This window comes from Struthio camelus, chromosome W (genome assembly GCF_040807025.1).
Source record: "Struthio camelus isolate bStrCam1 chromosome W, bStrCam1.hap1, whole genome shotgun sequence".
NCBI classification, from domain to species: Eukaryota; Metazoa; Chordata; class Aves; order Struthioniformes; family Struthionidae; genus Struthio; species Struthio camelus.
In genome coordinates this window covers 58,838,315-58,866,063 of record NC_090981.1, presented here as the reverse complement: position 1 = coordinate 58,866,063, position 27,749 = coordinate 58,838,315, and the positions used below count along the sequence as shown (strand labels likewise).

General features: G+C 50.8%; 1 protein-coding gene across 8 annotated transcripts in view; it reads left to right on the top strand.

Moving 5' to 3' along the window:
• Nucleotides 1–27,749, top strand: part of LOC138060821 (ciliary neurotrophic factor receptor subunit alpha) — a 238,380-nt gene that overhangs the window by 1,013 nt on the left and 209,618 nt on the right. Inside the window, exon 1 of one of the 8 annotated variants that reach the window (XM_068925723.1) lies at nt 11,245–11,263. The exons of the other annotated variants lie outside the window; for them this stretch is intronic. The gene's annotated coding sequence lies outside the window, so the exon portion shown is untranslated. Of the gene's footprint in view, nt 1–11,244; nt 11,264–27,749 lie in introns of those variants that run through there. 8 annotated transcript variants of the gene reach the window in all.

Sequence of the window (27,749 nt, the reverse complement as noted above, 5' to 3'; positions counted from 1 at the left end):
ACTGATTGGAGTGTGGTTGTTTTTTTTTTTTTTTTTTTTTTTTGCGGGAGGAGATATTGACGAGAAAATCATCTGCCTGGTACTTCTGTGGAACTGCTCTCCCAGGGTTAGGCAGTTCATCCCAAGCGTGTGCGAGAGGGCTGCTTTCCAGAATTGCATAATATACACCGTTCCCTCTGCTGCACAAACTCCTTGACATTTCCAGATCTTGGTGACTTCCCCCACTGCAACCTTAAAACCGGATTGGGAACGTAACCAGGGTGTGAGCTAATTCCTGCTGCCTTCGCTGGGGATAGAACCTGGGCTGCATGTTTCGGCTTCCCCTGGCTCCTCCAGCCATTGTTTCTTAATCTGTTAAACTTTTTTGGTATAAAGATTGGCACTTCTTTCTCATAGTAAGCTGATGCACAGTTTTCCCCTTTCTTCTCCACCCCATGCTTTCAGACACGTGTACAGGATCTGTAGCACAGGTTGCAGAAAGTGGGAACGCCTGCAAAGCTATTTGATTTCTGTTTCTTGTCTGTGTGTGTGTGTGTGGGGGGGGGGACTTTCTTGAGGGGTATTTTCTTTGGGATAGTCCTGGAGCCCCTTCTCTCAGATTAGTTTTTGCTCAAGAACTTGCTGCCTTCTACTAGGATTTTGCTTGTTTAACTCTGACTGCGCCGACCCTGTGTGCACACGCGTTGTTTCCCTTTGCAGGCGACGGGACCCGCACGCAACACTAGCGGTCCTGCTGGCTGTGTGTGTGTCGCAGGAAGTGGCCGGTCTCACTGCCTTGCTGCCAAAGTGTGCAAAGACGGGGGAGCAAGCCGTTCCTGCTCTGAGCTCTCTAGTCCTCCGTGAGGCATCGGAGCTTTGTGGTGATGGCTGGAAACGGGCAAGGGATGCTCGTGCCCGATGGGCAGGGATGCCGCCCTGAGCGCAGGTGCTGGGGAGCAGTCAGCTGGGGAGGGCAGACTTCCCCGAGATGGGCTGGGCTGTGCAAATGTGAGCACCGCGCCTGCGAGACTTCTTTGCAACAACCCTTTAGGATAACTAACTCATCAGAGCCGGTTGTTGGAACAGGCCAAGGCACAAGCTGATGATTGTGTGTTATTTTTCTGGTCCGACTTGCACTGGGAGGGCCTGATCCTGCCAAGATGCTGAGCTCCCACCACTGAAGGTGCTCGGTGCCTCCTGGACTGGCAAAGGAAGCAGTTGCAAAGCTTGCAATGCACACGCACGTAAAAATAACGGTTCAGCCAGGGCTCAGCCTTTCAGAGGTCTGGCCGGCTCCCCGAGGCCGGCGGCAAGAGTTTTGTGGGTGCAAGCCGGGGCGCTCTGAATAATTCCCCAGTGAGTGGGAGGAACGCATCCCGCTCGCCTCTGCCGCGAGGCTGGGGCTGGATGCACGGCCGCGGAGCCCGTCTCTCGGCTCTGCTGTTTATTATTGCTGCCATTACGCCTGACAAATGGGAGTTGCTGAGTAATGTGCTGTTTGTGTGTAAATATCCGTGCGCTGGCTGGCGGCTGAGCTCACTCCTACGGCTTTGCAGGAAGCCGGCTCAGCACCTTTCCCCCTCCCCAGTGGAAGCCTGGGCGAGCAAGCGCGTCCTGCCACAGGGACCTTCCCGCCGCTCCTGGCAGCTTGAGCTTTCGCGGACCGCCGCTTTCCTGCCGGCGTGAAAGCCTCTGTGCTTGGGGGTTAACGCGGAGGCCCTGCCGCTCTCCTGAGCGCAAGTCAGGGATGGGAAAGGGGTGCGCGTGTGTGTGCGCGTACGCACCTTCTTAGGCAGGGCTGTTCCCGAGGGTGCTAACTCTAGGTGGCCGGAGTTTTGGGCACTTGGTGCTTTTTGCTGGAGAGATTAAATCTTGGACACCTAGGACAAGAGTTTAGTTTTTTTTGGGGGGGGGTGGTGGGGAGGGTTTGGTGTACCTACTCAGCCCAGAGTTCCCTTTAGCATCTTGAGCAGCAGTTGGATGAAATTAAATTATTCCTTCCCCTATCGTTTTCACCCCACTTACGGATTAGCATCCAACTCCTTCTGTTGGTACGTGTTCAGCCCAGCTAGACTGATCGCAGCTCTTTTAATCTTCCCTTGTAAATCAATCCCTTCTGCCGCCTGATCATTTTTGTCGCTCGTTTTCCTGAAATCCCTCCAATTTGTCCATTTTGTGCCGGTGACGTATGCCTGGCCCTAAACATGATGTATACCAAGCACGGCAGCGTGAGGGAAGGACACCTCCTCCCCTCCCACCCTGCTGGGGCTTGTGATGCTTTGTCAGCACTGAACTGAGTTACTTCCCCATTATTCTGAGCTATAGTCCCTGCTCGGTGTTGCAGAAGAAAGCAGCGTACTCAGGTCAGTGCCTGGGGAGAATTCCTCCAAATTTTGGTGATGAGTTGCTGAGGTTTATTTGTGCGCTGCAAGCCCATGCTGGATGGGGCCGGCGTGCTAGGTGCTGTACGTGGGGGTAGTAAGCTGTGCCTCCCCTTCTCCCCCAAGAGCTAAGAGCTGAAATAGGTGAGATGAGTGAAATAAGAGAGAAGGCAAGCTGCTTCATGCCTGTTGTGTAGATGGGGAAACTGAGGCCTGGGAGTCTGCCTGAATGCATGCTTTTCGCACTCTTGTCCAGCGTGTGCCTCTTGCCTCAGTGCTCTGTGTCCAAGGCTCAGCTGGGTGCTTTGGTCCCACTGACACCCGTTAGTATTGCAGCCAGTATGTTCATTTTCCCAGGAGATGTTGGATATTGTTACTTGGCCAGATCAGGCTGGCACACCAGGGATGCTGGGTCCTGGGCTGCTCGCATGCCTTGCTTCTCGTGCGAGGGCCAGAGCTTAATGCCACACCTGCTGGCCTCACACAGGCCATGAAATGGGGACTTCATGCAGAGGAATTGGTGTTTTGCACTCATGCACTTTGAAGTTTTGTCGTCCCAAACCATAAGCTCCTAGCACTGAGCTTTCCTATTAGCTGGAAAGGCCATGCCCTTCCAGGGACCACCTATTTTTAGGAGGAGCTGTACTCTGGACAGTGGCCACTGCAGATGCTCCCTGCCTCCTCCTCTTGGCACCTCTCCAAGGACACCACTTGGGTGATCCGCTGGTGGGGAAGACTTCGCTGAAGCTCCTCAGGAGTGTGATGAAGGCTGCAGTGTGCTGGGCACATGGGCACCTGCAGAGCTCTCACTGCACGGGGGTGCTCTGGAGGGACAGCAGCCAGTGCGTGCTACTGCTGGGCCAGGCTTCCCTTCATCCACAAGGCATATCTATAGGAAATAACATTTGGTTGTGTTCCCAGGACCAGCAGGACACAGTCTGTTTTCCCACCACTGGCTTTACCTTGCCTGTTAGGTAAGGGCACTGCCTGGTCCAGCTGAAGGCAAGCCGGGGCAGTGCACGGAGGTGTTTCTGCAGATGGTCCTGGTCTTGGTCTTGGTCCTGGTCCAGTTCGCCGGGATGACACTAGGGGGCACGAGATCTGCTAGAATCCCCGCTGCTGGGGATGGGGAAGGGAGGAGGACGCAAAGCCGCTCTTGACCCTTCGAGCCCCTGTAGGATGGATCCCTCTGCGCATTTTTCAGGAATCCAAGTGTTAAACCCGCGCGCAGGCCACGGGCTGACCTGGGGAGCCTGTCGTCTGCCTCCGTCCGCGCGTCGCGAGGGGAGGATGCGTCGCGCTGGGAGGCTGCTCCGCTGGATCTGCGCGTTCACGGCCGCGGGGCAGGGAGCACTCGGCAGGAGCCCTGCCCAAAGCCGGGAGGAGAGGGCCAGAGCCAGAGCCCGGGGCGGGGGAGTCACTGGGGAATTGGGGATATCTGGGAACACCTAGCAGGGCTTTAATTCCTCTCCAGAGGCATTGTTCAGACCAGGGATTAAATCAGATTTGGGGTTAGCGTTCAAGAAAAAGCATGTTACGGTTTCATTTTCTGCAGGATGTTAAATTCATATGTGATGTCTCCCCTCAGGGTCATGTTTTCCCAAAGTAGCAAAAACTTTTGAGTCAGATCAATCTGGAACACGGAGGGTGTCTGTGTATGCATGGAGATATCTATCTGTCTATCTCTATGCCTATATAATGGGGTGTGCATATAATATATGTCCATATACATATGTGGGCAGGGTGTATAAGAATGTACCTTTTTAAGATGTGTTTATGCATGTCTGTATAAATTCAGCTGTAATAATATCTTCTCTCCTTAAAATCTATTATTCCAGCTGTGAATGCATGCGTATATTTTAAAATACCGTACACTGGAATCTCTCTCTTGTTATAGCAAACATTACAAAAAGCAAATAAAGAGGCATTGTACTCAGCAGGCTTGGAGGATTTAATATTTATCTTCTCTGAATTTTGGTTGTTAATTTTTGTTCAGCATGTTTGCAGGTATTTTTTTTCCCCCCCTCATTAATTCTTTACTTAAATTTTGGCACTAGTGGGAAACAGGATACCTTCAGTTTATTCATTGCTTCTTGACAACAGAAGCCAAGCTTCTGGTGTAAAATGTCAGAACGTTATCAAGCATTAACATACTAACTTCTAAATGGTTAGTTTTTTAATTGCCTTCTGCTGCCAGACACCCAGCCCCTTTGCTGAAGCGCCGTTTGTGTCACAAGCCCCCAGGCAATACTTCTGGTAGGACACTGACGCACTGCAAATGCTCCAGTTTTCCTGGAAAAGTGTTTGCTGACCGTTGTTGAAAGTAACGCTACGGCGACTAGAAAGGAGAGATCGGAAAAGGCGGACGTATCAGCTTGTTTGCTCCATTTGTCCGCTGGAGGCGTGTGTCCAGCTTGGTGCGTGTCCACATGGATGCGAGGTCACTTCCCCAGATGTTTTGTAAGACTCTTACAGAGACCAGGGAGGGAGAATGCTTAGGACGGGGATTTTCTTTATTTTGAAATGCCTTGCAAAGTGGAAGGAGGTCCGGAAAGAAGTATTGAGACTACTTTTAAGCCAACTTGGGATAGTGTTTGAAGATGCTGATGTGGTTTGAAGAAGATATGGTGACTTGTCTGAAGGTGCCTCTTCCTAATTAGAGGGTATGAAGTTGGGATCCTAATCATCCATAAACCCCTAAGGATGTTGTTGAAGTCTCCTTGTGGCAGCATTGCTTGCGGCTCTGAGCTGTTTGGGTAGCGATGCTGCGCGCTGCCTGGGCTGCTGCTCTCCGTTTCAGAGACGGCTCTAACGTTGGAGTTGGAGCAAGCGGCGGCTGTTCAGGTGCCTTGCGATACCCTCCGGGGCTGATGCCAGCTTTGAATGATTTTCGTCAAGTCGCAGAACGAAAGAAAGCTGCAGCAGATGGCAGAATTAATACTAGTGCCTGTTATGTGGGAAATTTCTTTTAACTCTTCCCTGTGGGTATCTCTTTCGGTTGTTCCCTGCTTGGGGGAGGGAGAAGGAGGAGGAAGGCCGGAGAGGTTGGTGATGAAATGATACTGTAATGCGGTCGCACTGCAGAATTGGCAGCAGCTGGTGGAGTAATCGTGACCTCTGAGTGTTGCGTTACAGATGGGACATGAGAGCCACATGAATCCGACTTGCACGGACCCGGCTGTGTTTAAATAGTCTGCAGCCCCTCCTGTGCAAGGGGAGCTGGCAGGGAGAAGCGCCACAAGAAACACCAGCTGAACTGGAGAGGCTGGAGGGGAGACTTTGTCCTGATGAGGCCAAGACCTCTGCTAACCTGGGGGTTTGAAGCAAACCCGGGATGAGGCATGACTTTCGGCGTGCATCACTTAACGCATCCCCTGCCCCATTGGGGCTGAGATCCCAGCTGCTGTCGCAGCCCTCTGAGGGACCAGGAAGGCTCGAATTTGGCACCCAAGGGCTGCTTGAGGGAGACGCGCAGCTCGAGGAGCAGCAATGGACTGCTCGGACGTGCAGTGATGCTATAGAGGCAGGAGCTGCTGTTATTCCTGCTTATTTTGATGGGAAGGAAAGGCGCTCCTCAGGGCATGGCAGGCTCAGCCCCTTGTTTCATCAGAGCTGTGAGCAGCCTTGCTCCGCAACGGCACTGCCGACCAGCTTCGCGTTTGCAGGTAGGACCACAGGCCCCCGAAAACAAGCGCATAACCAGTCACAGTCCCCAGACTAAGTCATGAAGGGATGAGCCTGCTTTTAATTACGTGGATGTTAAGCCAGTGAATGCATTGCGTTCACCAAGTTGCAGCCTGGTGTTTTCCTCCTTCTTGCGGTGTATGGTGGCCTTCCCAATCTCTGGAGAATAGATAAGAATGACTTGGGAATGGGGTGTAACCACTGGCAGGATGCCGCTGTAGCCAGCCAGCCCCTTATCCCTCCTCCACGCCAGCGCCATGGCTCCTCAGTGCAGCAGGGTGGTCTTGCATTTTGGGGAGATCCCGCAGCTGTGCTGTAGATGCCAAAAGGGGAGGAAGAGAGGATAGCTGCTTTTTGGTCTCTCCATCTTTGCTCCACAAATAGCTTCTTTCTAGGTGACCATCAAGGCCTTTTATTGCAAAGTGATGCGTGCTGCAAATTCCCGGCCACAGAGCTCCAGATTAGCCAGGCTGATCCCCAAACGCCATCCAGGCTCGGGGATGATTGGATGCTGCGTTTGATCATCTGAGAGGAATAAAGTTCCCGTTTCTGGCGGGGGGGGGGGGACTTGCAAGCTGAGCACAGGGGCAGGAGAGCTCTGCCACCGCCGCTGCCTGCAGCGTGCTGGGGCGAAGGCTGGGTTTCAGGGGGCTGCGTGGGATTGTTCATTCACGAAATAAAACATGTCTGCGTGGAATAGGGGTATCTCTACACTACAGTCACTTTGTCCGTGGCCTAAAAATAATGCTGGTAATAATGAGGACACATCCTCTCCTGCGGTTAGGACGCGGCTCTCGGACGCAAAGGGCAGGCAGCCTGTTCCAGGCTTCGCCAATGAACGATTTAGCCTCCTTTGTGCATCACTTCCCTTGCCTCTGAATTGAGGGCTTAAAAAATAAATACATTAAAAGGAGGGAGAGAGAGAACAAAATGCAGCTGCTGCTCTGAGATTTGATCAAAAAAGCTCTGTCCGGCCCTCTGGGGCTCTCAGTTAGAAACGAGCTCTGGAAATAAAAGTGTTATGGCAAAAAGTACCCGCAAATAACTATTGGTTTGGGGAGGATGGTTTTGTTCTTGGAGGTGCCTAAACGAAGGGCGTTTCGGAGTGCTCGCTCCCGAAAGGGTGCGTTTTTGGCGCTCTCTGGAAATGAGGCCCCACAGAGGGGTCTCGGATCGCTCCGTTTTGAAACCTGTGCCCATCCTCTTCTCAGTCACGCTGAAATCACGTATCGGGCGGAGGCTGTCTTCTTCGGGAGCTCTGCGGGGTGGGAGACAAGTTGCACCGTCAGGAGTTGCTGGTGGTTGTAGGTTTTCTTTTTTTTCCTCCCACGGCTTTCTCCCTGCGTAGCGCGGACCGCGTTCCTCCCGTTGCACGCCCCCAGCGCGTGCAGTGCGGCGGACTCTCCACACGTGTTGCACAGACGCGCTTCTGCGCTCGCTTAGCGGCGCTTGCCTGCCTGCCTACCTCTCTGCAGCTGAAGGGTCTGACGCCGCTCTTTGTTGGGATTCATGAAGTCTCTCTCCCTGGATGGAGTTGTCTGTGCTTTTTATTGACCTGGTTCTGGGAACAATAGAGGCTTTTCTGTCTCCTGCGTGCGTGATTTGTGCGAGGGCTCTGGAGCAGGGGCCAGCCCTTGCTGCTGGGGTTATTTCCAGTCCTAACGTTATTAGTTTGACAGGCCCATCGGATACGTTGGTCAAACTAGCTTTTATTTCATGCGTGAGGCCAAGTATTGTGGCAGGGCACGGAGAACTGTCTAAAGGTGAAATCAATGGTGGAGTGATCATGTTACCTGAGCAATATTTTCTTTAGCTTTGCCATAGATCTACTGTGACACCTGGCAGCATCCCATTCCCCTCTCCCTGTGATTCGGGCCACCCTGCCCTTTCGATGGGGCATTTCTGCACGTCCCAACTCCCAGGGCATTTGGAAGGACTCTCCTCTTTTGGCTGCAGTTTGAATTATTTTGCCTGGAGAACCTGTGGTTTGGGCTCCGGGAAGCCTGAGCATTGCAGGACCCCCCCAGGCATGCACCTGGGGATTCCCAGTGACGGCATCCATCCCTTAGAAGTCCAAGAAGCTGCTGTTGACAAAAAGACCGTTTCCTGTCCACACATCCAACCTACTGGGTTCCAGCTGAGTGCCCTCTCCCAGCAATGACGAGACAAGTCTTTGGGACTTGTTTAGACAGGGCGAGGGCTGGCAGAGGGCTCACAGATGCTCCATGTCCCTACCCTGCACAATGTGCATGGGATTTTCTTTTTATTTATTTTTTTAATAGACACATCTGTTGCCTCTTGCTCCTCTTTGCTTTGAATTGGTGACTTCAGGTTCACCCTAGCTTGCTCCTCTGCAAAGGATAACTTCTCCAACAGCCGTTGTAGGTACCTGACCTCAAGGGCATGCAATATCTGTCCTTCCTAGTTTTGGCACTTCTGTACCTGCAGCCAGGCTAGCAATGCTGTTTTTTGCAGGTAGGGGTGCCTGTGCACAGGGGCAACCAGACTTGCATTGATGGGTTTGCTGCCTCACTGGGAGAGACAAAGGGCAGGAGATCCCCTGGAGAGGGGGGATCATGGAGCAGCCCCATGGCTGCTTGCCACAGTACATTACCATGGTCAGCCTTTAACCTTGTCATGGCCTGGGGGTGCGGGGAAGCACCGTAATTTTTAAAGAGAGGGAACTGTGACCTGGAGTGGCTTTGGGATTTCCTTGAGGTGCCAGAGCAGAGGTGGTGGCAGAAAACCAGCTCTCCTGAGTTGTTGACAGCTCATGCCAACTGCAGGACACACAGTAAATACCCTGCATAGACCAAAGCAGGGCATCCGGCTCTCTGCACAACCCTACATGCTTATCTGTCTGTCTCTCTCTCTTCAGTCCTTCTGGTAACTGAACCCCTGAAATGACATTTGAAAGCTTTACATTTATTCTCTCTTGCCAGTTCCAGATCAAATTTGCTGAGTTGTCAAGACAAAGATGCTTTTTTCCTGAGTGCTGGCCCTGCACTAGCTCACCCTGCTCCATGCCTGCCTTGGAGGAATCCAGCTGGGTTCCTCCTGTCTCCGTTGTCACTAGCAATAAAGCGTGGGGGCTGGAGAGCAGCCCTGCCAGCGGTTGTGTGAAGGGAAACAGATTTCAGCTTCCTCTTGCCCTGTTGCTTGGGCCGTGCCGGGATCGGCTGCCTGTAGATGCTCGCTTGTGTGCAAAAGCAGCAGACGGGAACAGGGCTTGTGCTGGGAAAGAGGCCCTGATATGGAGAGGGCAATGTTAGGGACTCTCTCATGCGATCCCATCCTACCCCTTAGGCCCATTCACGCTAATGTCTGACCTAGGTCTTAATGAGCATCGTGCACACAGGGAGCTGGTGGGTTCTCAGTGCAGATCCCAGCAGGCTGGGTATCTGCTTGAAGATAACCAGGACAAGTGACACTAATCAGTGGCTTGCCTGGCAGCTTTCAGCAAGGAAGGCGAGTACTTGTCCATGCGTGGTGAGTAAATTGCTCTCTTGTCCCTGGAGGCTGTCACTCCGAAGCCTTGCTGTGCTCTGTTGGCAGGGAGCAGCACCAGAGGATGCCTCTATTGCTGCTGTCTGCCTTGGGGACAAGTGCAGACACATGTCTCCATCTGGAAGTCAGGTTGTGGAGAAAAGATATCTCCCCTGAACGTACATTAGCAAGCTCCAGTGTATCATAGCCCCTCTCGGGTAGTCACGCTGCTGCTGCTGTCTCTGCGTGAGCTGTGGAGCAGAAGGGGAGTGATGATATCGCATCCCCTCTGGAGCGATGGGTGCACAGAGCTGGGAGTGGCTGTAGACGCTGAAGCTAGAGCACTCTCTTAGCCCCGGTTGGGCAGCCACATTCGGGTTTGGTCTCCAGTGTGCTTTTGAGGGCTTTGTGCAATATGGTTTCAAATCCACCCCTTCATCTTCCCTGCCCAGAACCATCCCACCATGGTAAAGTCTAACCTGAGATGGCTGTATTTCACTGCCTTTTGACAGGCTCTTGCTTCCCTCTTCATGACTTTGCATAGCATCTTCCATCTGTTTTGGGAGCCCTCTCAGCAGCGTTTTGCAGGCCAGGTGGCTGTTAGAGGGATATTGCACAACATTGCTCAGAGCAGTGTCAGTTTAACCCAGCTGATGGTCCTGGGCTCAGGGGTTCCTCTCACAGCACCTGACATCCACCACCATGCCCGTGGAGGATGCTGAGCAGCTGCTTTACAGTAAAAACACGAACTGAACTGCACCTTGGCTTTTAAGAGCAGAGTCAGCACATGTGGAGGGAGCAAGGCTGTGACACAAGCAATTACAGCATTGAATTCAACTACCAATAAGCCGGAGGTTGCTCCTGTCATCCAGGCTAGGAGATGGAGGAATTTAATTATTGGTCTAACTTCTTCCAGAAGTGGCTTGGACACAACAGCGACAGACAGCTTCCTGAAATTGAGAGGAAAAAATGAAGGATCCCCCCGTTGTGCTGAGTCCTGGCCAGTTAACCATTGCAGTCATCCCCATGGCTAACGTGACCAGGCTCCCTTGGATTCGGGACCATCTTTCTGAAGACACCCTTAGGCAAAGGGCAGCATAGTATAGAGCAAAACAACACAGTGGCACCTCTTCTCTTTTGCAGAGGTGGGATCTGCTGTAGGTAGAGCCCCTGCCTTGCTAGTGCTGCATTTCAAAGCCCTAGCTGCCTGCTGCCCCCCACCCCCATCTCTGCTAGTGGACATTAATTTTTCCCAGATTTCTGCCTCCCTTTGAATATCTCTGCCGCAGATCATTCTTCTTGCATGTGTTAGCTGGTATTTTCCCAAAGCTGAAGCTTGTGCTATTTCCTGCCTGACTTTTTAATTTCTCTTGCTCCCTCTTCTGTTAGGCCTAAATCCACCTTGGTGTTTGCTGTGACTCCTCCCTGCTCAGCTCAGAGGAGATTATTTGCCCCTGCTGTTCTCCTAAGAGCTTGTAAGAGAGGAATTGGCCTTTTAAAAGAGATGAGAGCTCCTGCCCGCCTGTGTCTTGTTTAGCACCTCCTCAGCTGGAGCAAAGTGAATCAAGTTCCAATGGGTGGGAGGATAAATCAGGTGTTTTGGGGGTGGGGAGAGCCTTGTGAAAAGGGAAGTGCCTCAGCCTGTAGAGCAAGGCAGGGACAGGCTACTGGGAAATGCTCTTCAGAGGTGGGAGGCTGCAGGGTGAAGCTCTTGGCTGTGGAGGTGGCTGGAGGTAAGCTGGGAGCTCTGGTACTGTGGAATCTGGGACCGGAAAGTAATAACTGTGCAAAGGGGTGATGCTGTAGGAACTTGGAGCTGTGAGTGTGTTGCTAGGCTGGATAAGGGGTTGCTTTCTCTGGGGTGCTGTAGCTGGGGTTTACCGCTGGTGGTGGTGGGGCTAAAAAGTTATAGTGAGCTTGTCCTTGAGTAGTGCCTTTACCTAGTTCTCTGTAACTTTCTGGATGGAAACTTGACTTGGCCCTGAATTCACCCATAGCAAATCCATTCTTTTATCTGCAGTGAACATGTGCTGCTCAAGCTGTTGCTGCATGGGGAGTGTGTGATAGCTTTTTTTTTGTGGTTCCTTGTTTAGGTCTTGCTTCCCTGGTTGCTAGCTCTAGCTCCTGTTTTTTTTCCAGCTGCTATTCTTGCTGTTCTCTTCCCTTGAAGAAGATAGTATTGCTGCAGAACCCCTTTTTCCCAAAGCCTGGTGCCAAGGGAGCACCACCTTGTGCTGCGTACTTAGGTGTCAGACAGTGACTTTAAAAAATATATATTTACATATATGTGTGTGTGTGTATATATATATATATACACCAGCTGCTGTAGCTCTTGGTTCTTACAAGAATAAATCTTCTAGAGGTAACTTTTGGCTGCACAGTTCTCAGGGCTGGCTCTGCTGTGGTTTCCAGCAAGATAGCGTTTGGCTAACGCAACGCAGCCAAACATGAATGGAGCAAATCTGGAGCTGTGTAGGAGGAGATAAGATAAGGTAGGGTTATGATTTGCCTGTCTGATCCTGAAGCATTGTGCGTTATTTAGTGTGTGTAGCGAGAGGTCAGTGGCCTCCTGATAATTTTCATTAGATTAGCCAGGCAGGATAATCACTTGCTCAGAAAAACCAACTTGACACTGTCTGTTCAATAGTTGGGGTTTAACTGAAAATAAATAGTATTGTAATTATAAGGACATTGTCAAGGTCAAGAGGCTCAAAGATTTGTTCTCTCTTTTTTTCCTGGTATGTTTACAGAGACCCTACTATTCTTTGTGAGCTCTTTTTCCCCCTTTAAATTCAAACCAAAAGCTTTAAAGCTCTTCAAGGAAATTCAGCACTTACACAGCAGCGGACGTGAGCAGTGTTGCAATAACCAAGTGGTGCTTTTGGCCTGCTGCAGCTGAGTGACCCCATGCTAATGAGCCAGGGTACCTGCTAGCAAATGGAGAGCAAGTGCTGCTGCCTGGAGCAGGCCTAACTATGGTCAAAGATGCTCTTCCTGCTCAAGCTGTGCTAATGATGGGACTGATCCAGCCCTAAAACAGGCCATGCATTGCTCTCTGTTAATGCGGCAGAGCGTGCCTCTTCTTGAGAGAGGTCAGCCCGGTGCATGTGGTAGTTATTGAAATGAGATGTGCATTAGCATGAGGGGGTGGCTCTGCCACTGTACTTATGCTGTCTTAAAAACTGGTGTGGGAAGGAAGAATTAGAAGTTAAGATGAGCCCCATGCTGGTGCCCCCATCAGTAGGGATGGGCTCTGCAAAGGGGGCTTTGCCCAGGAACAAAGGGGGATATTGGAGCTGGGGTCAGTTCTTGACCGCTGGGGCTGTGCGCTGTTCAAATGACTGTTTTTTCCCACCTAGAAGTGGGTTGTACGTGGAGGTGGTTACCTTCTTCCAATGATGACATGTGAAAATAAAGCCTGGAGGGATCTTTGTAATTCTAGTGTGGCCTTGTCCCAGGCAAATGCGGACTGGAGTCCTGGTGAGATTGGGCAAGATAGGCTGGTGCTCGGGGTAGGTTCAGAGTTGGGTGCTCCATGCAGACTCTCCCAAAGTGCTGGGACTTTGCTGGTGCTGCAGGTTGTTGGCAGTGTGTTGCAGAGGCAGCTAGCTCTGGTTCTTTTTTTTTCTTTCCTTTTTTTTTTTCTCTTAACCTAATGGCCCGTAAGTGGGGATTCTCGTCAGCAGAGCTGCTGGGGATCATGTTAATCCTCTCTCCGCCAGGAATCTGTTGCTCTCGTTGCCTGTCATAGGCTTTGATGGATGCCCCAGGGAAAGCGAGGGCACGGCTCGGCCCAATGTGCCAAGTGACTGATGGTGTGGTCTGTTGACTGACGCCACGTGTCCACGGCAAGCCTGCGGGTGCTCCCTCCCTCTTCCTTGGAGGGAGATGGGAGAAGGGGGGGCCTAGTTTGACAGGTTGTTTTGAAAGCAAAATGACTTCGGGGCTGAGTTTTTTTTCTTCCCCTTCCTTTTTCCCCCCCTGCCTTCTTTTGCCTGACAGAAAAAGCATAACTTGTCTTTGTTTAATTGGTGCTTTGTGCCTGTCTCCTGCCAGAACTCGGCAGAAAGGGGGCTGTCTAGATCAAAATGACTCAAAGTTTGGAAGCTGTTGTACATCTAGCCTGCCTGTTTAAAACAAAAATCAGCTCTCTTGTGTTTTTTTTTCTTCCCTCTCAGTTGCAAGCCAATTGTAAAAGCAAAATGGTATATGCGATGTTAAACCCTCCTCGCAAAGGCACCCCCTCCGAGGAGCCTGATTGAAGTGGGGAGGAAGCAGTGGAGCTCTGCAGAGATGGAGCAGAGTGCGCTTGACCTTCTGCTGGTAGTGGAGTTTTGAGCATCTAATTGACGTGTTCTTGTAAGGCTTCAGACCATTGCATGAACTTACAAATAAGACCTGCCAGTGCCTGAAACACAAAACAAATGCGTTGTGGATCAGATGAGGAAGTGCTCTTAACTCTATGGGCAGCATCATGGCGGGTTGGCAGCAGGGTTAGTGAACCTGAACGTGCTGTCTGTTTAGTGATGTTTTCCGTGTAAGCAGGGCAAAAGTTGGGTTAGAGAGGGGACTGGCTCTCCAGGAGGGTCCCTTTAATTGCCCTGTCTTGGTTTCTATCCCCATTGCACATCTGTGATAATACAAGGGCCTGGTAACCTCTCCTCCCAGGAGAGGGATATCCTGGGAGGGAGCTTGTGCCTTTATGTTGTCTTCAACCTCCAACCCTGGCAGAAAGCGGCATGGGGTAGCCTGTACTATGAGACCTGCTGGAGCCTCTGCAGGCTGAGCTTGCCCTGCCTTTTGAAGAGCAAAAGCAGCCAAATAGTTTGCTGCAACATGTGGCATGTGTCTGGCTGAGTGCTGCCCCTCAGCAGGGCTCTGACTCTTCTAGGAGCTCCTGGAAGGGGTTGAGCATTTCCCCAGTGCAGCTCTTGCTAGCCCTACCTGTTGGAAGTTGAGTGAAGATCCCCTCTTTGAGGTGGGGGATGGACTGGATATAAAGCTTTTCAGGTCTCTTCCAGCTGGATCTTTCAGCAAGAGAGTAAATTACTTGGATTATTTGTGTGTGTGTGTGTCTCCCTGTTGTGGAGTTGGCAGATATTTCTGCCCTGCCCCAGGCAGTGGGTCGGCAGCAATTCACAACCTATTCTGGCTTGTGGGCATGGCCTGGCCCTGCTGGGCTGCACTCCCAGCCTTGCCCAAGCTCAGATGGCCTCTGGCATGGTGCATGATGCTGTGTGGGGGGGCTGGAAGAAATGATGGTGCTTTCCCAGAGGCTTCAGTACAGCAGTTGTCAGGTCACTGCTGAGGCATAGGGCAAACCTGTTGCTGGTGGATGCTCTTGAAGGTGTTTCTGGGGGCTCCATCTCAGTGTGAACAAAGTATGAAGTGGCTTGCTTGTGAACGTAAGCCTATCCCCTGGGCGTCTTTAGGAGCTTTGCAATTGACAGGAAAATGGAAATGTCCTCTGGGTGCGAAGATGAAAGGGGAGCCTGGGAAGCTGCATGCAGCAGGGTGTGGAGGGAGGGCTGTTTGCAGCTGGAGTCTGGATGTGAGCAGGGCAGCTTTGCCCAAGGAAAGCAGCTGGCAGTGATGGGCACAGGAGAAAGTAGGAGCCCTGAGGAGGGGCTGTGTTGTGCAATGAGAATCCCTCAGGATGCAGACCTGAGGGAGGGCCTGGAGTGGCAGTTGATGCCATCTGATTTGGGGCCAGGGAGGCTGCTGTAATGAGCTGGTGATGGTCTGGGGAGTATGTTGCCTGCAGTGGCTGAGGAGGCATTTGAGGGAAGGATTGAGAGCTCTGCTCTTGCTGGGCTGAATTTGAAGCGACAGCCAGGCCTCCATGAGGACATGTCAGAATGGTCTCACTAGAACTTGAGAGCCCTCACAACTACCAAAGGGCTGTGAGTGGAGCCCCTCATTAAAGTTTGACAGGGGCTTATTTACAACTGAGAGGATAAAGGGCTGGAGCTAAGTCCTAGTTGGACTGGTGCAAGTCTGGAGTCACTTCAGTGCCTTGCTGAACAGTGCTGGTATGAATGAAAAGAGAGTCAGGCCAGGATGCTAGCTTGGAGATGTCCTGAGGGCCCCTTCCTGTTCTTGTGCGGCAGGTGTCACGCAGGTGTGAGGGTCCCAGTTCCCTCTGCAAGGGGGAAAGGGAAGGAGCTAAGACTTTCTGTGAGAGACCAAAGCCCTCATGGACTACAGGTGCTGTGGGGAGATGGGGATTGTGGACAGGGCTGGATCTCCAAAAGAGGAGGAATCTAGGGGGAAACACTTTGAGGCTTTTTCTTTACTATATGGGAGTTTTGGGCTATCTTATGGGAGGGAAAAAAACTGTCACAGTATGATTTGAATTTGCCAAATCATGTTGTTCCCAGGGCTGTCTGAGCTTTTCCTGTACAATTTTTCTTGGCTGCCTTTGAGGTTGCTCTAGGGCATCCTACCTCAGGGTGATCTGACTGTCTGCATCCCAGCTCCCCTTCTTCCTATATGCTGCTTGAGCTGTGCCCAGCTTGTTCTTGGTCCCTGGTTGGGCAAGGTGCTCACTCTGGATCTGTCTCGCTTCTGGATTTGCAGGATTTACTCAGAAAATTAGTGTTTCAGACCCTCCTGAGAGATGTTAGCCTTATCAATCTGCAAGGGGGAAAGTCAGCAGCCACTCTTGTGGGCTGCTTCTCTCCTATTTTTAGCTCCAGGGCTCTGACCCAGCTGTGCAAACAGCTGTGGTTACCCTGCTCAGGGGAGTCTGGAGAGCAGGGCAAGGTACTCCAGCCTGTTAGTTTAAGGGTGATGGCCTTTCTTCCTTTTCTTTCTGATCCTCCTTCTACCTGTGCTTTAGTTACTGTGTTCTTGTCAGTGGAAAATAACTAGAATATAACTGTCAAGTTCCTGAGGAGTATTAGCCTTATTATTGATTGGAAATATCATACTGCATAGGGCAGAAATTGAGGGCTGTAGTAATTCCCATGTTGTGCTGCGGCCTCTGGGGAGCAGCAGACCACTTCCCCCAAGATTGAAATGTGTTTGAGGCCAGGGCTTTGCTGGTATCTCCTATTTCTCACTGCCAGGTGTGATGTGTGTTTGCATCTCCTGCCCTGACTCTGGGGGATAGGACTATGGGGAAGGAGCTCGGGATGCTTGGAGACATGGAGGGGATGGCTGGTAGCTGAGACTGAAGAATGGGGCAAGGGAAGGGGGTAAAAGAGGAAAGTGAGGAGGAAGGAGTCTCTCTGGTAGAGGTGGTTCAGAGCTTTGTGCGTTGCACCTTTCCCTGGGGACCAAACAGCTGCTGCTTCAGCATGATGAGAGCTGAATGTGCTTGGGAACCCCTCATTAGCCTCTTGTTCTTTGCACCTTACCCCCTCGGGGCAGGTGGAGAAGGTGGCAATGTTGGGTAGAAGGAAAAGGGATGGCCCCTTCCTCTATCCCTTCTCCCCATCAGTCCTAATCAGTTGGATTTGGGATTCAAGGCTGTGATGAGGTGGTAGTGGGGAGCCCTAATTGTGGTGCTTCCCAAGCCCCTCTGTGTGTTAACAACCTGTAATGGGACAGGCTATGTTAGTTTCTTGAGCCCCAGTGGAGTTCCTTGTAGACTTGAAAGTGTGAGGAATTTCACTCAACTGCGTTAAAACGTTTCCACCCCCTTTAATAGCTTCATGCATTGATTTAACCCTGTGGCAGCTGGGGTTGTTCATTGGGGAAAAGCCATCTGGCTCTCCCCAGCCTCCCATCCTGCCTTCATGCAGCTACTTTGGCCAGAGTTTACATTTCTAGGGGATCTTATTAGCACAAAGGCTGCTCAAGCTCTTTCCTTTGCAGCCCTCCTGGTGGCTGGCTTGATGGAGCTGATACGGGAAGCAATTTTCCTGCAATCGCACTGAGCCTGGCCTTGCTTTGCTGCTCTTAATGAGAGTAATTTTGCCCTGGCTTGTATCAGCCACAGCCCACCTGTACTGCCAATTACACTGGCGGATTTGGTATGACCTGTGGAGCTGGGCTTGGTGTATGAGTTTTAAGAGTTTGAGCTGTAAGGTGTGAAAAATCTCACCAGTGTTGAAACAGAGGTGTGGGGGAGCAGTTTTCAGAGTTACGAAAGACCTATGGACATACCGGTATTGGGTGCTGTTGATCACCAGGGAATTTGCAGTGAATCAAGGGCTTGCTAATGGCAGGTGTGTTGCCAGCATGTAAAGAAAGAAATTCTCCTTAATCACAAGCTGTGTGCCCTAAACCTCTTTTTGTTACTGTATTAGTTAAATGTGTGTTACAACACTTCCATGCCTGGTTAGCATGGGAAGGGTATGCCCACAGACCTGAAGTGGGGGTGTCTGTGTGTGCAGGCATGTTACAAGGGCTCTGCAGGAGAGAGGAGGGCAGGTCAGCTGAGGAAATGTGATACATCTGTCACACACTTCCCATCTCTGGAGAAGCTGGTGTTCAGGCCTGTGCTTGGCTTGGCTTGTCCAGGGTGACCCAGGCACTGTCCAGATTTGTTTTCTGCCATGTAGCCATGACATCCTTCTGGCTGACAGCTAATGCTCAGATTTGTTCCTGCCTCCTTGTAATAGCTGTTGTTGTTGTTATTGTCATGGTTTCAATCATTGCTGGTTATGTCAGAAGGAATATATCTGTTTGACTGGTGCTAGCTCGTATTCTTTGACTTCAGGCCAAAAATTGGCATGGGGTGGAAATCTGGGTAGCTAGCTGACTACAATGCTATCGCTTGGCTAGTGAGCCCTGTTCTGGGCTCGGTGCCTGGGCTGACCTTTCTGCACTGATGAGCAGCCCCTGTGTGCCAATATACAGATGCATTTAAAGTTTGGGCTGTTTTGAGAGGTTCAGTTTGGGGCCAGAGTCTTGGGACTGCAGGCTGGGAGAAGAAAGTGTTTTGGAGCCTGGGTGGTTGGGCAGTGCAGTGACTCTGCTGGTACTGCGATGATGCCTTGGTACAGAGCAGGAGGCATGCTGGCCAAGAGCTGCCTGGGGATGGGTCCATGGGGAAGCCCTTGTCCCAGCGAGCTCACTGCTGTTATGGCTGTGTGTAAGGGGACTTACAGCAATAACACACCCTGTTAATTTTTATTCTGTTGGGGTTTCTGTTTAGGGGGAGCACAGCTTGTTCTGTCACTAGAAAGCAGTGCTCAAAAGGCTGCCCAGAAAGGATATTTGAGTTGTCAGGCAGAAGCTGCCCTTGCTTTTGCTCTGTGTGTGGGCTAGCTATCTCCTTGATGTGTCATTTGCAAGTGCTGTTCTTGGTAATTAATACCTTTGTAATTAGGCAAAGAGCAGAATGCTCCAAATTTTCAAGAGGCGGCAAGTGGAGGCAGAGCCAAGAATGGGCAGGGAGGTATTTGGAGGTTGTCCTCAGAGCAGCAGAGGGGACCCGCAGGGGAACACCATGTTTTGAAGAAATGTGAAGATGCTGTTGATGAAACAAGGGTGAGTTTCTATTTCAAAGGCTCAGACTCTCTCTGGATATACTGGCATAGCCTGGCCTGGGTCTGGTCTGTTTGTTCTTGGCACGGATATTTTTGTAGATGGAAATGCTGGCCTGGGTGACCTTCTCTGTGTCTGGCTGTTGGAGGAAATGTACTGAGCTGAAATGAGTGTGTCCAAAGCTGAGCTCTCAGTCTCTGGTCTGTTGATCTCTCTGCTGAGATGCTGGGATTGGCAGCCAGGCTGCTGTCTTTTCCGAGTGCCTGGACTTGCTCCCAGCCCAGGCCCACCAGAACAGTTGTGATACCAGCCTGCTTCTGACGCTGAAGGTCAAATTGCTGTCAGCAGGGTGACAAAGGAGCTCTTGATCTGAAAGCGGGATTGTTCTTTCTTGTGCCTTGCCCCAGGAGGGGTCTCATGGGCTGGGATGCATGCTGGCTGAAAGGAATGCTTAAAATGTGCTTTTTTTTGCTCCTGTCAAAAGCTCTTGGAAATGTGAATCAAAATCTGCCACAGTGCCTTCTCACTGCCTGCTTTGGGCCACTTTATTCCCTGAGAATGGCTTGATCCAGTACAGCCAGATATCCTGGGGTCCTTCCTCTGCAGGAGGTCATTAGTGGGCATAAAGTAAAAGCATAATATCAGGGTGATGTTCCTCCAGCCTTTGGCAACCTGTGGCTCATATGTCTTCAGCCAGAGATGATATCTTCAAATTTTTCTCTCCTATGAATTTGCCCTGTTGCATAGGTTCAAGAGAGCAAATTATGAGGTTCAAGAGCAAATTTTGCTACTTACAGCATTTTCTTGCTGGGAGTCCCACAGCTCTGCTCTACCTCTTGAAAGGCTGGCCTCTAAGTTTGGGTGCTGCTGCTGATCAGCTGCACTTGTCCCTGCTGTGCTTATGAGGGTTTGGGTGCTGTGAAGGGCTGAGCATGAGGCCCCACCTATATTCCACCAGCACAAGGCCGGTGTTTGCATGCCTCCAGCTCCATGGCTGTGAGGTGTCCTCTGGCAAGGCTCTACTCAGAGGAGTCCTGGATGATGCTGTGCATGCTGGCCCTGCTGTGCCTGGCTGTGTCCTCATCATATCTCTTCAGGTATGTGTTTGCTCCATGCAGGAGATGTCAGGTTGTGTATCTCAGGGCTGACACAACAGCTAAGATTGGTTTGTTCCCACAGGGATGCTGCTGTTGTGTCCTGCAGCTGGGTGCAGGTTGCTCATGAGGTCTAGCCTGCACGTGCCAGGCTTGTTCTGCAGTTCCAATGCACATCACAGCAGCATCTAGCTGAGGTTTCATGCAACTCTTTCTGTTAGAGCTCTGTTCAATTATGTTCTGGCAATAAGCAGGTGAGGACTCTAATCCCAGGCAATAGAATGTCAACATCTCAGCCTGAAAAATACCTCATAAATTTCTTTATATAACTTTTAATTAAAGAAAAAGTGGAAAACTGATGGCACTGGTTGGGGTGTACCTATGACAGTCCTTTTTTGATCAGAGGGATGAGAGATTGGGGGAGTGACTTATGCATTGCAAGGAACTGCTGGAATTGAAAGGAGGTTGTATTCACTAGATGGATCATCCACTCTTAATGCATTGCTGATGGTGTTAATTACTCTTGTCATCTGTTAACATGACACTTACACCAGAGGGACCTGTCATACCCTTAACTTTTTGCAAGCTGTCCTGATGGTGACTATCATTCCTATCACACAGGCTGTAAATAGAAGGCTCCACGCAGGTCTCTGGGAGGCAATGAGTCTATTAATGCATGTCAAAGGCCTTGCTAGTTGGAGCAGTGTGGCCTGTATCACGTGTTAGCCTGATCTGCAAGCTTTCTGCTCTGCTCTTGCTGCTTGTGTGGCTTTCTACCGTTTCCTCGCTCTTGCCATACTCTGCAGGGCTCTTGGCCTGAGTAGTGATGTGCAAGGATGTCTGCAGAGACTCCAGGGCAGTGTTTTGGCCACTCTCCCCTCTGAGCCAAGGCTCCAGCTACTCTAGGCCTGTAACACTGAGCTGCGGGCATGGAGAGAACAAAGCAGAAAGCTATTGGGAGTTTCTTGCTCCCTGTGTAGATTGTGGAGGGTTTGTCTGGTGCTTTTGAGTTAGCTTAATCCTCACCTGGGTCCAGCCTGCAGATGCCCTGGGTCATAGCCTGGTAGCAATGTACCTATGTGCCTGGTTAACTGAAAGCCGAGTGGTTGTAGCTATTTCCTCCTTGGGAAAAAGCAGGTACCTGCTAGCTTATGCTCCCTCGGGTAAGGCAGAGGTCTGAAGAGCCAGACTGCAGCTAGCTTAAAGCATATTCCCTGCATTGCACTAAGACTCGCATGTTGCTATTATAACTGACTGTGAAGCATTTGGGAGCTTTCTCTGCTTTTTCTGTTTGTGTAATAAATCTCTTCTCCTTAAGATGCAGGGCTATTTCCACTCCCTTTGCCCCAGAACTCTGGGTCATGGATGGTCACTTGAAAATCACAGCTCTCCATTCTGGTTAAGCTGAAGTGGGCTGTGGGACCTGCAGCCTCTGATCAAGTGGAGCTGATGGACAGGTGAGCTGGAAGAGCTCCACCTTCTTCCCTGCACCCTCCCTTTGAAATGTTCTGATTTATTTAGGAGGTGCATGGTCCAGAGGCTGTTTCTCTGCTGGGCTGGTGAGATGGGAGGAAGAGGGTGCGCTGTCACTGACAAACGTGAATACCCAGAGAAGCTTGTGCTGATTCCCTGGGCGTTCCTGCTGATGGGAACTGTCAGGGAGGACAATGCATCCAGCCTTTGGCAGCTGATGTTCAGCCCTGCTGTGTTCAGCAAATCTGCTGGCCCAAGTGTTCTTCCCTTGGTGTCAGGGCCTGCCAAAAGGTACTTCTTTCCCTTTTTCCTTTCCCCACCATGAGGCTTTCAGATGCAAAGCTGTCAGAGTTCTCCAGTACCTTCCATCTCCTGGAGGAGATGCTCAGCCAAGCATGCCCCATGCTGCCTGAGATCCACCTGCTGACTCGGTGCAGCCCCAGAGAGCTGGGGCATGTAGGAAAGAAATGGCAAGCCCAGATGGATGGTAGGGAAATGCCACAGGCTACAAAGAAGCTGACTGGTGCTCTCTGCTGTTCTTTCCCACCTTAAATACTTCCATAGCATGTAACCTGTAATCCTGGTGGGGTCCCCTTGCAGGGGAGCAAAGGTGTCATGACCGATGCAGGGAGCAGTGGGACAGCAGAATATCAGAGATGGGGAAGGGACTGGGAGGTTGGGGCTCAAATTCAGCTGAGGCTGGTGTCAGCCTGAGGTTCTCCCAGTTGCTCTGCAAGAGGCTGTCTTGCACAGGGGACATCTAGCCAAGGCAGTGCTGAGTAGGTCACTGCACAACCAGGTATGAACACTTCACAGGGATGCTTGGGAGATGGGCTTAACAGCTAGAGCTCTGGCCCTAAATATAGGTACTTGGTGCCCTGTCCCTTCCAGGTTAGGCTGATGGCAGCCTGGCAGAAGCTTTCCTTGTGGCCAGGCAAGAAACGGGAGCTTCTTTTAAATACTGCAGAAGTAAGGAAATCTCCCTTCCTGTCCTACTCTAAATCCTCTTTTAATCAGAAGGATTAGGCTAGTTATCAGTGTGACAGTGCTGTGACCATCCAGACAGCAACTTTAACTTTTTTATCTTAAGTGATGCGAAGCACTGGAATAAAGTTTATTTGCAGGAAATGTGTTGGGGGAGGGAAGGAGGGGGAATAAAATACTGAAATTGTCCGATTCTCCAAAGCTGATGGTGTTGCTCAGCTGATTGGTGCTTGCTGTGCAAGAGCTTAGGCCAGGTGGGGCATGTGCCTGTTTTGGTGCTGAAATGCATAAAGACACCATGTCCTGCTGTTACTGCTGCAGTGTATGTGGCTGTGTCCCTGCTGCCATGGGAGCATTGGATATAAGGCTTTGTGCTCTCCTGATCTTCTGGTGGCCACAACAAGGATCCGAGCCTTTGGGTAGCATTCCTTGGTGCTTAAGAGCCTCCTCACCTGTCTTGACAAACGTCCTAGGGCTGTTTTGTGGAGTGTTACAACACTATTTTCCACTTGCTCTTTCCTCTAATCTGCTTGTGTGCAAGTGCTGCTGTGTGTGGGTGTGAGGTGTTTAGCCTTTGCAGCTGCATTTGTGAACTGCTCTCTGATGCCTTGAATGTCATAGGCTGAGAAATGCTGGTTTAGGGAATTTCACTCTGCTGCATGGGGTTGGGATGGGGCAGAGCAGCACCTGGAAAACACTTGGATTTTATTTCTATCTCCTTGTGCCAGTCAGTAATGCCTATCTCAGCTCATCTTGCTTGGGAGAGGCTTGTTCCTGACTTTTGAGCTTTGGGCACTTCTTATGGCTGCTTATGTCCTCCAGGAAGCGGATATTTCTGAACTTTCTCCAGAGCTATCACCAGCTTGGAGCATGAATCCCTTCAGGATGGAATGCTCTCATGCTAGAGTCTGGAAATAGCGAGGGACTTCTTGTGGACAGTGATGACTTGGTTGTGTTTGAGATCACTTAAATATCAAGCTGCCTCTTTGGGAGCACCCTTGGCTCAGTCGTGCACTGTTTGAACCTGAAGCCTTCCTTTCAGGGTAGGATCCTTTGACTGGTTACATCTCCCAGACGTACCTGCAGCCATCAACCTCCTGTGATAGTTATTTAACCTGGGAAATGAATCTTTTTCCCTGTTTCAGGCTTCTTCATAATGGGGCAGTGAGGGGGGAAAGGAGGGGAAGGGCTTTCTGCTCCCCTCTCCCAATTCAGCCCCTCAGTATTGAAGCATCCCAAATAAAGCATGCAATGTCTTTAACACCTTGGATGTGCAAATGTTGAGGGGGTTCTATGCAGGTGGCATGAAGTCAGTGGTTGCCCTCAGCTGCTCCCTGAAACCAGATTGTGCCAGACTCCAACTTCAAACTGGGTTTCACAGTTGTCAGAAGAGCTGGCATCAGTTGTCAGCTGCATCTGGCCAGCAGGCTTGAAATCTGGTGGCCCATCAGGGTGCAGTGCAGGAGCTTCTCTTGGCTTGCAGCCGCATGAGCAGGTGCCATCTGTCTGCCATCTCCTTCTGCTTAGAGGGGACAGGCATGCAGGGGGTTTGAGCTGTGCCAGCTGTTGGCAATAGCTCATTTTAATTTCTGTAATGGATCTGGTTCCTGCAGGGATGGTCAAGAGATGGATAAATCACTGAGTTTTGAGAAAAGGGGTGGGGGGTTGCCAAGTGAAGGAAGAGCTCATCTAGTCCCTGTCCAGTTTCTTCCTCTGTCTCTTGCCTCTGCCAAGGCAGGCCCATTTCCTGCAGTCCTGGATGCTCTCCAGAATCTTATAGTTTACCAGGCAGGGGATACTGTAAATCACACTTGGAAGATGCTGAACCAGGGTTTCCAGCCCCTAATAGGATAGACTGAACAGGGGAGGGAGCTTAGGCACAAATAAGTGGGGAATATTCACCCTTGCCCAGAATTAAGCTAGTGGTAGCCTGGCTTGGCATATGTTGAGGCTGCCTGAGAGGAACTGTGGAGTGGAGCAGGGAAGTGGTGAGTTACTGCAGTGTGGTGTTGCACTGTTTTTCATTGCTCTTTCCCTGCCTGTCCCAAATACTGCTCAGCAGCTGGGGGTTGGCTGGCCCTACTCAGCTCCTGGTGTGGTGGCTGGTGAGAGCTGCCTTAGAATGGTGATGGCTCCAGATCAGTGTCCTCTGAGAGGTAGAAACTGTTCCCTTCCCACTCCCTTGAGCTCAAAGAAAGGACCAGGGTCTTCTGATGCTCTAGAAATGCCTTTGGCGAGAAGTAATGTAGGTAGTAAGTGAGAGAGTGGTGCTGGGGTTGCTGCAGCAGTCAGGCTGTCTCCCTCTCTGGGATGTGCTGCCAGTGTGGTACATCCCACCCTTGGGCAGAGAAAAATAGCATCACCATCCTGAGGGTCCCATGTGCTGCTACCCCTGCTCCTGGGTCTGCCAGTTCTGCTGCTACTTCCCTAACTGGTGCTTGCACTCAAAAAAGAAAAGGTCCTTTAGCTTTAGCACGTCAGGTTTGCAAAGCATCTAGCACAGTGGGGCCCTCTGGAAAAAGGGACCTGGAATGTGCTGCCAATACAAAATATTTTCCTTTAAATCTCCCCTTTTAGTTGTCTATGTATCTGCTAATGCTCCCCTGCCCTACCCAGCTTTCAGCAGCACCGAGCATAGTCTGCTGGCAGTCAGCTAGCGAAATGTGGTCTCTGAGCACCTTTTTGGAGATTCTGTAAGCAATGGGGAGCTTTGAGATGCCGGTGGTGTGGCAGTGGGGACCACACATCTATCCAGTCACTTCCTAGGAGAAGTGGTGGGAGAAGCTGCTGCCAACCGTGAGAACCGGGTAAAAGTACCCAGAGCTTATTAGCAGAGAAAAGCTGCTTTGTGCATATGCAATGGCTAAACATGACCCCAAAGCTTACAAATGAGACTGACAAGTGAAGAAAAAGTTCTTGTCCTTTCCTGTGGTACATTTTTTCCTCAAAATCTGGAACCAGGCAGACCAGCAAGGTGCTGTAACCCAGGCAAGGAGGTGGCCTGAAGGAAGGTAGGGCAAAACCCACACAAGCTGATGGGAGCTGAGCTCTGCCTCTAGCACTCAAGCACTGCCCAGGTAAATCAGGTCTCTGGCATTAGCTCTAGGAGGCAGTGCAGGCTTCACATATGACCCAGGGCTTTTGATGTTGTGGTCTAAGTACAAGCCTGTGTGACTGCAGATCCTTCAAGAGCTATTAAGTGGCTCAGTTTGGTTTGCAGTGTTCTCAGCAGCTCTTCTGCCCCTTGTCCCTGTGACGCAATCTTTCCTCTTTGTTTGGAGCTGGTGGAGACCGGAACAAGCTTCATGGCTTGTAATGAGCATGGATAATATGGATCAGAAGTGCTCTGGGAAATGATATTTTCCTTCAATTATCTGTGCTTGTTACTTGTGGCAATGGGAGAAAGTGCCCTTGAAGGTGAAGGGTGGGTAGAGTTCATGCAGAAACAAAACAGCTTTTTCTTGGCTGATGCTTCAGATCTTCTCTTCTCCCTTTGTGCTCATTTAGGCACTAATGCCCAAAAGCTGTGCTTGTGCAGTGATGTTTGAGCTGAGGTGCCCCAACCTACATCAGTCCTGCAGGAATGTCTGCAGACTAGTGCATCAGGTGGTGAAGGAGGGGGAGCTGCAGCATGATTGACTTTTGTGGCCTGCAACTAGTTGCTTTCCTCTCTGGACCTGTTTTCCCCCCCCCCCCCGTTGTGCCTGTTTAGGCTGTAAATCATTCAAGGCAGAGACTCTCCCTGTGTGTGTAGAGTACCTGAGCTGCCATCTCAGCTGGAGCCAGTGGGCACACCGCAGAGACAAGAGCGCAAATGGATGGTGCGGACAATGTGGCCGTGAGCCTGGGAGGCTGCTGTGGCAGTTACTGCGTTGCAGCTGGGCAGATGTCTAAGGACCCAAAGGACTTAGTGTGGTGTTGGTGCTAGCTTCCGCACCAATGCCTCAGCCTTTAGCAGGAAGAGGGTGATGGGAGGGCTGTCATGGAGCAGTGAAGGCTGTCTGAAGCACCTCTCTGCTCTATCACAGGGCCTGAGAGGGGCTTTTATCTAGACTGCTGTGGAATGAAATACCTCAAGTGGGATTCCTGCTAAGATATAGTGGGCAGCTTTGTATCCTTCAGAACGTCTTGCCAGAGATGCATTTTTAGTGATTTAGTATGTGGAGAAACTAGAATAGAAAATGGACTTGCAAATGACAGAGGCTCAGGGAGGTGTGAAGTGGCTTTGGAGGACTGCATTAGGGGAAGAACCAGGAAACAAATTCAGGAGGCAAAATGCAGCGGTGAAGGATTTGAAATGGACAATAAGAGCAAAAGTGTATTCATAGGGATTTGGGAGAGGGGGAACTGCAAAGAGTGGCGAGGTTGTTAACTTGTAATGCCTACAAGGACAGCGCTGGAGTGTAGAGGGTGAGTTATGTCTGAAGGGAACTGGGTGAGTCTGCAAGTTACAGTGGAGAGATGAGTAGCATGTTCTGAGCCCTTCCAGCCTGCCCTGGAAGTAGGGACAAAGATTTTTTTTCTTCATAACACTGCAAGGGAGAAGTAAATGCAAGGAAGAAAACAGGCCTACTAACTAGAACAGGTTTCTCACCAATTTCTTCTACCTTATCAAGTGGCTGAGATGCTGAACATCTTTTTATATCTGCCTTTAGCAAGACTAAAATGTGAAAGGGGAATGAGGGTAAGATGGTAACAAAAGATAACGATACAAAAATAGCTATTGAGGAAAGCTTGAGGGTACCCTGCAAGCATCTCAGATGCTTGGCTTACCTCAGTAAATGCTCCTCAGGGCGTTAGGGGAATTAGTGATTGAACTTAAGTTCAGTCACTAGTGATTGAAGCTGTTGCTTCGCTTCTATATTTTAAAAAAAAAGGTGGGGGGGAGAGGGAGCTGGAGAAATACTAGGGAACTTGGTGCCAGGAGTATTCCCAGTGCATTTGGGTACCACTCTGAGGGACTGACTGCCCAGTGAGCTGTCGCTGGCCCTGTGGGGAGCAGTGTGATGTCTCTGCTCCTGTGTGCAGCTTGACTCAGCTGCAGCTTTGGGTTGCAGCCCTGCTTTGAAGTTACAGCCCAGTCTAGCAGCTGCTGGTCTCTGCCATGTCCCTCCACTCATCTCAGGGAGGCACTTGGGCAGTCTTGCTGTAAAGGTGAAGTGACCAGTGTAACTGGAAGGAGTGAAGTGCAGGTTTCAGCATTGCAGTGGATTTTACAGTAGTGTCTGCA